Source organism: Brassica napus, unplaced genomic scaffold, assembly GCF_020379485.1.
Source record: "Brassica napus cultivar Da-Ae unplaced genomic scaffold, Da-Ae ScsIHWf_738;HRSCAF=1070, whole genome shotgun sequence".
Classification (NCBI taxonomy): domain Eukaryota; kingdom Viridiplantae; phylum Streptophyta; class Magnoliopsida; order Brassicales; family Brassicaceae; genus Brassica; species Brassica napus.
Genome location: NW_026016789.1, coordinates 1 through 14,474, shown reverse-complemented (window position 1 = coordinate 14,474; position 14,474 = coordinate 1). Strand labels below are relative to the sequence as shown.

The 14,474-nt window shown below is 37.2% G+C and overlaps 1 pseudogene; it reads left to right on the top strand.

Moving 5' to 3' along the window:
• The first annotated feature begins 4,395 nt into the window (after nucleotides 1-4,395).
• On the top strand, nucleotides 4,396-8,649 carry LOC106417436 (annotated as a pseudogene).
• Nucleotides 8,650-14,474: the final 5,825 nt, after the last annotated feature.

The window sequence follows — 14,474 nt, the reverse complement described above, 5'->3', positions numbered from 1 at the left end:
AAATATCAAAATGAAAAAAATATCTAAAGTAAGAAGGCTGGGATCACTAAGAGCATCATACTAATTTATTGATACTAATAAATATATTTAAAATTTACAAATTTTATATAACTCATTTTTAGCTAATATTACTATATAATTTGTTAACAATAACTTCAATTTACATATAAAATAATTTTGTGTTAAAATTTCCGCGGCTTAGCGCGAGTTTTGCCTAGTTATAACAAACACTCAACGTTACATACATAAAAGCAGAAAAAAACATAAGTAAAAGCCGAGGAAATCTCTCTCTCTCTCTCTCTCTCTCTCTCTCTCTCTCAATTCTTGACGAAGTTTCGTTTGTTCCGACGGTTTGTGCATGCGGGAACTCGTTAGAATCTTAGATTAGTAAGTTTTTTTTTCCGATTTCTCTAATCTCTAGATCGTGAATTTGTTTCTGATTTGGTCTTATGTTATTTAGGGGTTTCTTGAAATTGATGTGATCGTTTGGATTTCGTCTTTCTCTTCGTGATTTTGCCTTAGGGTTTCAAGTATCTTAATCGTTCTTTGGTTTTATTTTGGTCGTTATGTTGAATCTACAAGGGAAGCGCTTGACTCCGCGTGAAACCGTCGTTGATGACCTTGAGGTACTTCTCGGTCTTATGCTAGAGTTTGATCTATTTTAAAGTTTGATCGTGTTTTAGATTTGGGGTATTTGATGTTATAATTATGGATATTATCAATATCAGGACTTATGATCGATTATAGAAAGTGAATAGAGTAGATACTTATATGCATACATTTGAAATCTACTTGATTTATTTCCTAGGCTAGCGTTTATTAGTACTATTGTTGATTGATCTATATATATATATATATATATTACTTTTGAAGGATTACATATTGAACGATTACTTTTAATTCAAAGGTTGATGTGAATAGACATAGGGAACTAATATTGAAATAGAGATTTGTTTTGAGTTCCAAGTTTGTTCTGTCAGCTGTTTTCACCAATACAAATGATAATTGTTGGGGGTGGGCTTTGTCAGTCAATTAAGCTCATTGAACAACTAGTTAGGAGTAAAAAACTCTAGATTCTTATTTTTATAAATAAGGAAACACTTCTTCTTATTAGAGAATCCTCTATTTCCATTCCTAGATCTAGAACATTTTCTTATAGAGATTTATAGATTATAATGTTCACTTTACATTTCAAATCATCTTTCTAATGAATCTTTAATCAATAAATTTTTTTTGATTTTTTTTTCCATTTGATTTCAATGATGATTTCTCTTAAGGCTCTATGAATCTAATTCTTAGATTCTTAGATGTATGAATCTAACAAACACACCGTTTTTGGGTCAAACAGTTGGCGTTAGGAGGGAGACAAAAAGAACTATTTTCAAAGCATATCGAACTTGGGATCAAGACGATGAGATGAGGCTTCTCGGTGGACCAAAAGAAGATCCTTGTTCGAACACTTGGTGGGCTAACAATATCATGAAGAAAGAAGCTTTCTCATCATCCTCTACTTTGTTTTACTCTTTTGGTGATGAATGTTTGTTCTCCCATCTGCACATCACCAAGATCAACACAAACAGACATGACATCTTCATCAAAGTTGCCGACAAAGAAAGATAAGTTTCAAACCTTATGATTATTACATTGAATAATCATCATTGGACCATCATCCTCTTATTACGAGTTCCACCATGTCTTGTAACTTGCTTAGAAAGTTGTTTGTCTAGCTTTTATATACATATCAAACATTACGAGATATACACGCACTCCACGTTTTGACCATATTATTTTTATGGTCATATGAAGAGAAGAAGACAAACTTTCTTTGCATGTTACATCATGAAGCACGTGATGATCTCGGCATCCCGTTATCAAATGATTTGTTCTCAGAGTCTCGCTCTCAAGGATGACGAACTCATCAACTAATAAGTGTTTCTCCAATGATCATCAAGGTGACATCTCGGCATCTCGTTTCCAACGATTGGAGTTGATCTCGAAAACTGGATAATCAGTAACCTCCGTTCATGGATCATAACCACCCGGCGATGACTGTTCATCATACGATCACATCAGTCATGATTCAATCGGTACCCGGCTTCTAACGCTTCACCACCATGACGTCTTCAAAAGCTCCATCAACAGAAGCTTGTTGCCGACTTCTTAAGACTCACACCGACCCTGTTCTCGGCAGTCACCTCATCTTGTCACCAGCGGCCATGATCAGATCTCGGCACAAGTTGGGTGGTAATGATTAATTAATCATCTCGTCATCTCATAACAATCATCCAGCCAAGGTTCTCGGCGAAGATGTGGAAGTAGGTAAGCAGTGTATAGCTCTCGGCGACCTCGAACACTTCTTCACGCCAAAAATGCTTTGATTTCGTTAAGTTTGGACCTCGGCAAAGGCGTTTTGTCAAAAAAATCTCGGCACCTCGTTTGATGTCTATGCGTCTACTTCTCATCAAAACTCGAGACTTCATCATGGGATCATTCCATCTACACATGGATTGCATCAATGCCGCGAAGACATATCCACCCATGGCGATTTGATTGTGACGGTTTGTCCATGGCGGTACGTTCATGACGATGTCTATGGCGACTTGACTTGTCCTTGGCTGTTTGTCGATTGACGCTTCATCCATGGCGACTCATTCGGGTGGTTCAGAACGCTTTCCACACAGATCGTTCGTGCAACCATCCCCAGAGATGTCTGATTGGAGTCAGAAGTATGTCAATGACAGCTCACCCGGGACAGTATGTCCATAACACTTCGTTTATGACAACCTAACCATGAGAGTCCGTTCACGGCAATTCGTCTGTGACATAAGTATGTGTCTATTTTATTGTCTCATAAACCTTATTCGTAAAATTCACAGAGATCGATTTCTCCTCTTTACGAACTGGGGGCTTACTGTTGGGAGTGAGCTTTTCCCTTCAACTAGGTCCATTGAACAATGAGTTAGACCCATTCTACTAGGAAACCCTATATTCTTACTTTTATAAATAAGGAGACAGTTATGATCTTCTTTTTCCATTTGATTTCAATGATGATTTCTCCTAAACCTCCATGAATTTAATTCTTTGATGTATGAATTCAACAAACACACAGTTTTGGGTCAAACAATAATGTCTCTCTGTTTTTGTTTCTTTTTATTTATACAGAATGTTTGTGTGGAGAAGACACCATTGACAGATACCAGTGCATCATCTCTGAATAGGATCTCTGAGACAAATGAATAGACGTTTGAATCAGCAAAACAAATAAGCTCTTTTTCTCTGTTTTATTGATTTATTTACAAGTTTATTTTTGGCTTTGGTTTTATCAAATCCCAAAAAGATCAAAAGCAGATACTAATCTAATAGTGTTCTGTCAGATTCTTATTTGGGGATATTGTTCCTTTGCGTGAAGTCTAGACCCTGAGAAAATTTAAACCATAGCCCTAACAATGATTGGTTGGTGAAGTGCATGTCTAAGCAAAGGATAGAAAATATGACATTGACATAAGTTAGTTTACCCATGGCTTACATAAACAAGGCTTAAGATAAGTCTTTAGACAGAGACTGTGATTGTACCCACGGCTTGCAATAAAGTTTTTAGACAAAGTTTATCAAACATTGGATGGATCAAAACAACTAACGGCTTACTAAAAATTCTTTAGACAGAGACTAAGAAACGTTAGATAGATCAAATGACCCACGGCTTACAAAAAAGAAGTCTTTATACAGAGACTATGAAACGTTGGATGGATCGAATGACCCACAACTTACAAAAAAAAGGTCTTTAGAAAGAGTATGAAACGTTGGATGGACCATAACGACCCACAACTTATCAAAAAAGTCTTTAGAGAGTCAAAGACAATAAATGTTTATATTGGATGGATAAAGTAACAAACAGTACACTGTAAAATCTTTTTTTTTTTTTTTTGGTAAAGGGCTTTCATTAATTTAAAAGTGAAGCAAGCAACATAAATCTATATATATATAAAAATGTGCCTCACTCCTGAGAGAGCCACGTCACTAAGTCGCTCATTCTCAGAACGACACCTGTCCTAACGCCTAAAACTTTGCGTTTCTTTAAATAACCAGCGACATTTATTGGGCTTAGTGAGATTGGTCTTCAGGCTTTACCCGAGTGACAGAGCCCAATATTGGTCTACCGCGTCTGATCAAAAATTAGGGTTCTAAAGATTTTTTTTTCCGCCATTCGAGCGATGGGGTTGGTGAAGTCGACGAGCTTAATCCGTTCCGAGAGTTTCGATTGCGCCGGTTGAGATTCTTCTTCATCAGTGGAAACGCTTCCTCTTTTTATAAATATGTGAGTTCCCATCTGTGAATTTTATCAGCTCATTCCCCTAAATCATTTTCTTTCCAATAATTACAGAGATTGGAATAGAAATGGCAAAGGTCACGGAGGCGGCAGAGTTAGGCCATATGTACGGTCTCCGGTGCCTCGACTCAGATGGACGCCGGAGCTCCACCGTTGTTTCCTTAACGGGGTCGATATGCTTGGTAGCCAAAATAGTACGTTTCTTCAATCTTTCAAGAAAAATAAAACCTTTTGTTACTTTGTTTTATTCAAGTTTTTGAAGGAAAGCTTCACACTTTTTGCTATTTTCTTTTGTGGACTTTCTACTTTGTTTCATTTTTATATCTTTAAGTTTGAGTTTGTGGATCATTTTAAAATATATTGGATTTTGCTCATTCTTTATTTTCACCATCTTAAAGAATCACCCCTTAGCCAAGTGTTTTTTGTGATAGTTCTGCACTTCAAGCGCCAAAACGGATAGTCTTCTTTCTTCCTCTTCTCCTCTCAATGATTATGTACTTTGTGTTTTTACAAGACTATTAAAGACTACTGATTACTTCTTTAATCTACAGTTTGTGTATGTTGTTAATAACAAACTCTGTCCCTGATTTTAGGTTAAATAAAGGGTTAAAGAGACTTAGAAGAGTTGGTTCTGTATACTAGAAAATGTGTGTTTGCCTATGATGGCTCACACTTTTTGCTCATTTGTTTTATCCATATGTCTTCAAGTTTGGATTTGTTGGGGAATTTCTACAAAGTATGAACATTCTATCATTGTTTGTCTTCGTTATCATAAAGAAATATCTTGGGCAAGTTGGTGAACTTTTGCTACTTTGTTTCATTCATACATATTAAAGTTCGGAGCTTTTTGGATATTTCTTAAAAAAGATTGAAAATTTCTCATTATTTTCTGACATCGTCCGTCAAGAATAGTTTTCATCAAGTCTCTGAACCAAGCTCACAAGTCACACTTTTGCTATTATGTTTCATGCTCTATAAACTATTAGTTACTCATTACTTTTTTCATGAATAGTCATCATAAAGAATCATCATAATTACCTTTTTAATCTTTTGATACTACTTTGTTTAGTTTAGTTCTACTGATTTTCAGAGCAAATTTTTGTTTTCTTTTTCCTCAAAGCAACGTCCAGAGCACACTTTTATTATGATCAACAAACTCAAGTCGGCAAGAACTTTCTTAAAGTTTAAGAAAGCCCAACCTCATCCTAATATTTCAACTCTCTTACAACTGTTGTTTTATTCCCTCTAGGCTAAGTGGGTCTTGGTCTGGCTCATATAGTCATATGTCTTCGTTTCCCCACCTCTGGTACTTAAATTTACTTATTGGAACTGCAATCATGGATTCATCTTTCACTCATCCTCTGCGTGTCTATACCTGCAGACTGGTGAGTTCCTTAGCAAAGCCAAATTCAGTGAAATTGAGACAAGCAATGGATGGTGCTCCTTCTCCTGTTCTAATTGCTATCAAAAGCTACAGAAGGGTTTCACATCTTTTACATGCTCAAGATGTAATGATGATGATGCTATTGGAGTTGTAGTTAGCTTACGTAGGTAATGTATTTTCACAGTAATTGCAGAGATTGTTTCCTCATCCAATGATCTTTTAACCATGTCATTGTAAAGGATCGTCTACGATATTGTCATCATTACATCTTTAACATATAGTATGAGCTTAGATAAATAAAGCAAACGTGTCAAACGAAAATATTTTATAAACCTTTCACCACCTTCCCAACTCTTCACTATTTGGACTTAAATTGGAGAATCACTATCTCAAAGACCTATTATGTTGCTTAATCACACATCTGAGTGTTTACATGGCATCTACCTAAAAAACAAAACTGAATCCAAAACACACCACCTACATTCCAAATCAATAACAAGAACCAAACTATGTACAGGAATCTAAGCATAAGAAGAAATTATTTAAACTAATCATGATTGATGAATAACGACCAAAACAAAATAACAGCATAATCATACCACTAACAGTTGTTACGAGCAAATCTTACAGCTAAAAACAACAACCAAATTATGCAAACCAAGTTAACAAAACATCAAATAATTTACATGTAATGAAGATATAAATTCTTTACTCTGAAAAATTGAGAATAATGAAGATTACTGTAAATTTAATCTAAAAATCCTTTTTATTATATTTGTTTATAATATCGCTTTCCATATACAAGGTTTTTATAATCTTTCATAAAATTAATAGAAATTTATATAAAATAATTTTTATTACAACTTCCCGCCCGTAGGACGGACCGACTCTAGTATCTTTAATAATAAAGTTGACTTATGATCTCTCCTCCTTCTTCCACCTCAGCAAGCAGAGGGGTGCTTTTCGCGACACGTGTCGCCTCAACAGACATTCTACGAAACCAAGTTCCCGTATCTTTTGCGTTTTTAGTTTGGGCTTCTGTTGTGATTGACTTTTTCGTTTCTTTTGTATTCTTTAATTTGGGCTTCTATAATGTTAATTTCCAGGCCCAATGTCCTCTCTGAAAAAATCTGAAGCTCTTTCTATTCATTTTCCTCGACGATGACGATCTCTTTTCTCAGAAACTGTAAGAGATCAAGCTTCCATGCATTTATGATATGCCATAACTCAAGTTTTAAATAAGGTATTCATGCTGCATCAAAAAAATTTGTCGGCCCCAGTTTAATCTGTAATACGGCTTAAGAATCGTTTGATTGAAAGAGGCAATATTAAAAGTCACAGTAATCATCGATTTGTTCTCAGGTTTTGCTCTCATCCTACTCTGATTATTTTATGGAATCTGATGCAGGCTCTTCAAAAAGGAAAAAAACCTTCAATTATTCGAACGATTCACGTTTGAGGTTTTGTTCTTAACCTTCTTCTCTGGCAATTTTGTGAAAATCTGATGTTAAAACTTATAATGTTGTGAGGATAGTGGATGGAGTCTTAGTAAGAAATTGACTTACAGACGGTTTTTAACTTGTGATCTTGGATTTTGCATTTAGTTTGAAATTAGTTGGCCCTGATGCGATTTTGGGGAGTCCCAAATTTTCTCTGATTCTTTTTTTTTTTAAATCCTAAATTGCAGAACCAACATGATGAAATTGAAGCAAAGATTCTTGAAGAGAGAGGCAGCTCTTGAAGCTATCAACCTTTCTACACCAAGGTATGAAAAAATGATTCTTTGATTTTGTCATCACATGAATCTCAATTAAGAAACGTTTGATAAGACTTATCTCTACTAACTTAGATCAAGAATGTTGTGTGTTCTTCACTTTTTTTGTATCCCACATGATTATAATTGATATTCATGGTTTTCTGCTCTACCGATTTATTTTTGGAATAAACTAATAAAAGTTCAATAAGACTTCTCTCTTTTGTATGATTTATAATTAATATTGATGGTTATCTGCTTTTGCCAACGTGATGATTACATTCAGCGATATGAGATTGTGACCGGTGCGGTTGAAGTCGACGGTGCACCAGAAAAAGTAAAAATAGAACAAGGAGAAAATAAAGCTGCTGAAGGTGTGTTATCAATTACTTTCACTAAATCCTGGTTATGATTTTAGCTTCCAATGAGTTGAAATCATATTTCAACTGATATGAACATCTGTTTTTTTCCTCTGCAGAGAAAGGAGTGCCAGATTTCTGGCTTATTGCATTGAAGAACAATGAAATTACAGCTGAGGAGGTACGTTATCCTGAATTCAGGATACTTTTTTATGAAGAGGTGATTCTCTTAATTTTAATTTTTTTTTGTTTCTCATGATTCTAGATAACTGAGTGAGATGAAGGTGCTCTCAAGTATCATAAAGATATCAAGTGGAACAGAGTTCAAGAACCAAAAGGGTTCAAGCTTGAGGTTTTTCTTTGATGAGAACCCTTAGTCCCTTACTTCAAGAATACTGTGTTGACCAAGACATATCACATGATTGATGAGGATGAGCCTATCCTCAAGAAGGCCATTGGGTATATGATCTTTGCTCTACTGTATTGATTCTTTTTGTTTCGAAAGACAAAGATGTCTTATCGATGGTTAACTATTATTGTACAGGACGGAGATTGAAAGGTATCCTGGAAATTGTTTGACTCGGAGTATCCTAAAAAAAAGAAGCCAAAGAAGGGATCCAAAAACACAAAGCCTATCACGGTATCACCAAGACTGAGGACTGTGAGAGTTTCTTCAAATTTTTCAGTCCACCTCAAGTTCCTGAGGACGAAAATGATTTTGATAAACATGGTATGGCCTTCTCCAAAAGCTTTTTTTAGTTTTGTTTTAGTGTTTCAGAATGCGTTAAATGTTAACCTGGTAATTATTTATTTGTGCACAGGCTGATGGACAATGAAAAGTTTAGGAGTAAGCGTCAGGCAAAGAACAAGGAAGTTAGAGAAGGTTGAAAGCCTATCAAGACTGGTTATGGGGAAACGCTTAGAACCAGCAGAAGATACTTAGAATTTGATTGCTTATGAGTTCTGCTTAACAGATGCCTAGATCAGTTGTAATAAAAAACACATGACTGAAAGTTGAGTATTTGAAAAGAACCAGTGATTTGGAGGGTGAGGTTGCAGATGAAGGTATAGAGGAGGAAAAAGATGATGACGCAGTCGGAAATCACTAAGGTTAGCAAACACTAACCCTTAGATCAAAATCAAGCTCTCAAGCAAGAACTCGAATATTAAGCTCTGGAATCCACCAGAAAAGATAAAAGCTTAAAAACTTCTATTGATAAGAAAAGATATGAATGTCCAAAACAGAATACCTAAAACTCTCTTATATAGAGAGAGCCTAAAACATAAAAAGGTAAATCCCTATAATAAAAAGAAAACATGAAATAAAAGGAAAACTTCTAGATTAGGTTATGTAAATCTAAGAGTCTCCTACATCAGTCTCCTCCACCTCGAAAGAACTCGACCCCGAGTTCTCTTCTGGATAAAGAACACCATCAGCATGGTACTCATAGATGTCAGCCACATTGAACGTATTAGAAATGTTCATGTCTTCTGGAAGTGCCACCACATAAGCATTATCATTTAACTTCCGCAAAATCTTGAATGGACCATATTTGCGAGGCTGTAGCTTGCGATATGTGCCCACGGGGAATCTTTCTTTTCGTAGAAACACCATCACTTCATCTCCTTCTTTGAAAACCTTGAGTCTTCTACGCTTGTCTGCTGCTTCTTTATTCTTTTGGCCAGTTGCTTCTAACTTCGCTCGGACAGCGTCTCTAGTTGCTAGAATATCCTCTGCCATAGCCTCAGCTGAGATACTAACTCCAGGAGCTTTAGGCAACTTAACCAAATCGACCACATGCTTCGGAATAGAACAATAGACCAAAGAAAAAGGTGATTTCCCTGTAGCTGAGTGCACGGCACTGTTGTAAGCAAACTCCACTTGAGGTAAAGCCAGATCCCATTGTTTCGGTTTATCTCCACAAACACTTCGAATCATATTCCCCAAAGTTCTATTCGTCACCTCGGTTTGCCCATCAGTCTGTGGATGAGCTGTAGAACTCCGTTTCAAGCTGGTTCCAAACATTCTCCAAAGTGTAATCCAGAAGTGACTCAGAAACTTGGTATCTCTGTCGGAAATTATTGTCTTAGGAACCCCATGAAGACGTACCACTTCCCGAAAAAATAACTTGGCGATGTTAGAGGCATCTGCAGTCTTCTTGCAAGCGATGAAATGCGACATCTTGGAGAATCTGTCAACGACCACAAACACAGAATCGACGCCTCGCTGTGTACGAGGTAAGCCTAGCACAAAATCCATAGACAAGTCTTGCCAAATATCTTCTGGGATTGGTAATGGCATATAAAGTCCAGTGTTCTGAGATTGTCCTTTAGAAACCTGACAGATATAACACCTTTTAACTATAGCACCCGCATCTCTCCTTAAATGTGGCCAATAAAACCTTGTCTCCAAGCTAGCAATGGTCTTGTCTCTTCCCAAATGACCACTAAGGCCGCCACCATGCAAATCGCGAATCAACTTTTCTCGTAATGACGAGCAAGGAATGCACAGCCTGTCTCCTTTAAAAAGATAACCATCTCGTATGTGGAAATCTGCCGAAGGATGCTTCCCATTACATTTGCCCCATAACTCCTTGAATTCAACATCACATTCGTACAACTCCTTCAAAGACTCGAAACCCACAACCTCTTGTGCTAAGATAGTGAGTAAGGAAGCTCTTCTACTCAAGGCGTCTGCCACCTTGTTAAGAGTTCCAGACTTATGCTGAATAATGAAAGGAAACTTTTGCAGAAAACTTACCCAACGAGCATGCATCTTATTTATCACTTTCTGGCTGTGAAGATACTTTAGAGCTTGGTGGTCTGTAAATAGAACAAACTCTCTCTGAACCAAGTAATGCTCCCATTGTCGAAGAGCTCGAAAAACCGCATAGAACTCTTGATCATACGTGCTCCACTTTTGGCGAGCTTCACTTAACTTTTCACTAAAGAAAGCTATCGGTCGTTTTTCTTGTGATAAGACGGCACCTATTCCCACACCACTAGCGTCACATTCCACTTGAAACACTTTGTCAAAATCGGGTAAGGCTAATACTGGTGCAGTACAAAGCCTCTCTTTAATTAAAGCAAAACTCTCTTCCTGTTCAGATCCCCAATGAAACTTCCCTTTCTTCAAACACTCAGTGATAGGCGCAGTAATGGTACTAAAATCTCTAACAAATCTTCTGTAGAAAGTAGCTAGACCATGAAAGCTGCGTATCTCAGTGACTGACTTAGGAACCGGCCAATCCCTTATGGCACTCACTTTCTCCTGGTCAACCTGAATCCCTTCTTCACCAATAACAAATCCAAGAAATAACAGCTTGTTGGTGCTGAACGTACATTTTTTAGATTGATGTACAATTGGTTTTCTTGTAAAACCTGCAAAACTTGCTTCAAATGTTCCATATGCTCGTCTTTTGTTTTACTGTATATCAAAATGTCATCAAAATAAACCACCACAAAAGAACCAATGAACGGGCGGAGAACCTGGTTCATTAATCTCATGAAAGTGCTAGGAGCATTTGACAACCCAAAAGGCATCACCATCCATTCGAATAATCCGTCTTTACTCTTAAAAGCAGTTTTCCACTCATCTCCAGGCCTGATTCGAATTTGATGATAACCACTTCGAAGATCTATTTTTGAAAACACCTTAGAACCTGACAACTCATCAAGCATATCTTCCAACCGGGGTATAGGGAATCGATATTTAATGGTTATCTTATTAATGGCTCTACTATCAACACACATCCGCCACTGGTTACCTTTCTTAGGAACTAGCAGAACCGGTACGGCACATGGACTCATGCTCTCACGAATAAATCCTTTTCTCAGCAAATCTTCAATCTGTTCCCTTAAAATCTCATTCTCCTTAGGGCTCATACGGTAATGGGGAAGATTTGGCAGACTGGATCCTGGAATCAAGTCAATATGATGCTGAATATCTCTCATGGGAGGTAGATCATTAGGAAGTTCTTCCGCAATCAACTCTTTGAAATCATCCAGAATTTCTAACACTTCTCTTGGGGTTGACGTTTCCTCCGTTACTGCACTCAACAACCCTTTAACAACCAAGGGATAGAAACACCTTGCTTCTTGAACATCCCCATCAAGCTCTTTGTCGTCATGTGTCATAACCAAGAAACTTGACTTCTTTTCCTTCGCAGTGTTACAAAAATCCTTAACAGGTGCCATGGCAATTTTATGGTTGCCCCACGTAAACATTATCACATTGTCTCGACCTCGATATGTGATATCGTTATCATACTGCCAAGGTCGTCCAAGAAGAATGTGACAAACATCCATGTCAAGAACGTCACAAGTGATCTCCTCCTTATAATGTTTACCTATAGATATGAGAACTTTGCAAGTCATGCTAACTCGAACTTGTGATCCTCTCTTCACCCAACCAAGACCGTATGGTTTCTCATGACGGGTTGTGGGTAGCTTCAGATAGTCCACCAGCTTTTGAGAAACTAAATTCTCTGAGCTTCCATTATCCACAATCACATTACACACCTTGTTTTGAATAGAACAATGTGTTCTAAACAAATTCTTACGTTGGCCTTCTTCTTTAGATGATAACAAGACTCGTTGCAGCACAAGGTTTATCATCTCTCCAGATTCTTCTTCAGCGAATTCAGCTCCCTCATATTCTTCATTCTCAGCAAAATCCCTTTCATCCTCTTCATCTTCTTCCTCTATGATAGCAACTGTTCTCCGACTTGGACAGACATTTGATTTATGACCATGTCCTTGGCAACGGAAACACTTGTCAATGGAAGGCTTAGCATAAGGATTGTTTTGTCTCTGAGCTGGTGCCTTGTTCTGTTGGGTTGAGTTAGAGCTACTAGCTCCTTTGTTTCCCGGATTGGAGTCTTTATTGGCTACACTCTTTTCTTTCTCACTTGTTGGTTCAAAATTGGTCTGAGCCGTGTTTCTTCTAAATGTTGAGAACCCGCGTGATGACTTCTCCATTAACTCAGCTTTTAATGCTAGACTGGAAGCTTCCTGCACAGTCCATACGGTTTGCAAACCCATCTTTCCCTGAAGAGAACCCTTTAACCCACTGATGTACCTAGCCACCTTCTGATTCTCTGTTTCGCCTAACTCATTGCGTTCAGAGAAACGCAAGAATTCAGCTGTGTACTCGGTCACAGTTCTGTTTCCTTGAACACAATCGAGATACATCTTGTAAAGAATTTGTTCGTAATCTTCCGGTAAGAATCGCTCCAGCATTAATTGCTTCATTCGACGCCAAGTCCTAACTGGTCCTCTCCTTTGTCTTTGCCTTTGGACAACGAGTTTATCCCACCACACTGCAGCAGTCTTCTTCAGTTTGACAGCTACCATCTTAACTTGTTTATTCTCAGGAACGCCCATGACATCAAAAAATCGATCAACATCAATTTGCCAATCAAGAAACTCCTCCACTCCCATAGTTCCATAGAACAATGGAATATCGGCTTTTACCCGATAATCATAATTGTTTTGTTGGTTTCCTTCAGCTATTTCTTCTTCTGATTCTTCTTCTGAACTAGAATTATCAACAACAACATCACGATTGTTTCGACCTTGTTGACCCCGAATTGGTCTTCTTTCTCCACCTCTTTGACCGGCGTTATTAACCTGATTGGGATAAGCCACAACCTGATTATTTAACGCAGTTACCAGATTTGCCAATTGAGCAGTTACAGTAGTGAGGTTTGTGGTTGCCTCCCTTAAACCTTCTGCGAAACCCTCGAAGTCGGCTTTGGTTACTGGTTGATCACCCATGGCTGATCAAGCTTCGAAAAGAGAAGGAGAAGACCTTGCTCTGATACCACTTGACGCAGTCGGAAATCACTAAGGTTAGCAAACACTAACCCTTAGATCAAAATCAAGCTCTCAAGCAAGAACTCGAATATTAAGCTCTGGAATCCACCAGAAAAGATAAAAGCTTAAAAACTTCTATTGATAAGAAAAGATATGAATGTCCAAAACAGAATACCTAAAACTCTCTTATATAGAGAGAGCCTAAAACATAAAAAGGTAAATCCCTATAATAAAAAGAAAACATGAAATAAAAGGAAAACTTCTAGATTAGGTTATGTAAATCTAAGAGTCTCCTACATCAGATGATAATAAAAAAAATTATGAAAGCAAATATAGTGAGACATGAAAGATACGAAGAAAGGATCAAAGAAAGTAATATAAAAAAGATGCGGTTGAGTTTCAAAGAGCAGGATCAGATGTAGATTGAGAAACAAAAAGGTGGTAAACTTACATTATAGATTTTGCCTCCAAAATTTACACTGCGTGATAGACAAACTCAAACACTTTAGCCTGTTATTTGTTCTTATGCTGCTTTCGTAGTCGTTTTGGATATTGATGTTTTGGACATTCGTTGACTCCTCAATCTAACCTTTACTGTAAAATAAGTACGCTTCCTGTTTCGGTTAATTATATGGCATTGGATGTGATTAGAAGGTTTAATGGATACATAGGCTGTTACTGTATAAGTAAATTCTTCTTATCGATTCATTTGACGTCGATTTAAAGAAAGCTCCAACGATCAAGTAAAATCTAGGGTTTCATATCTACCGTCTCTTCCGCAAGATTCTTATGGGTTTTTAAGGTTATATAAAGACAAATAGTTGAATAAATATT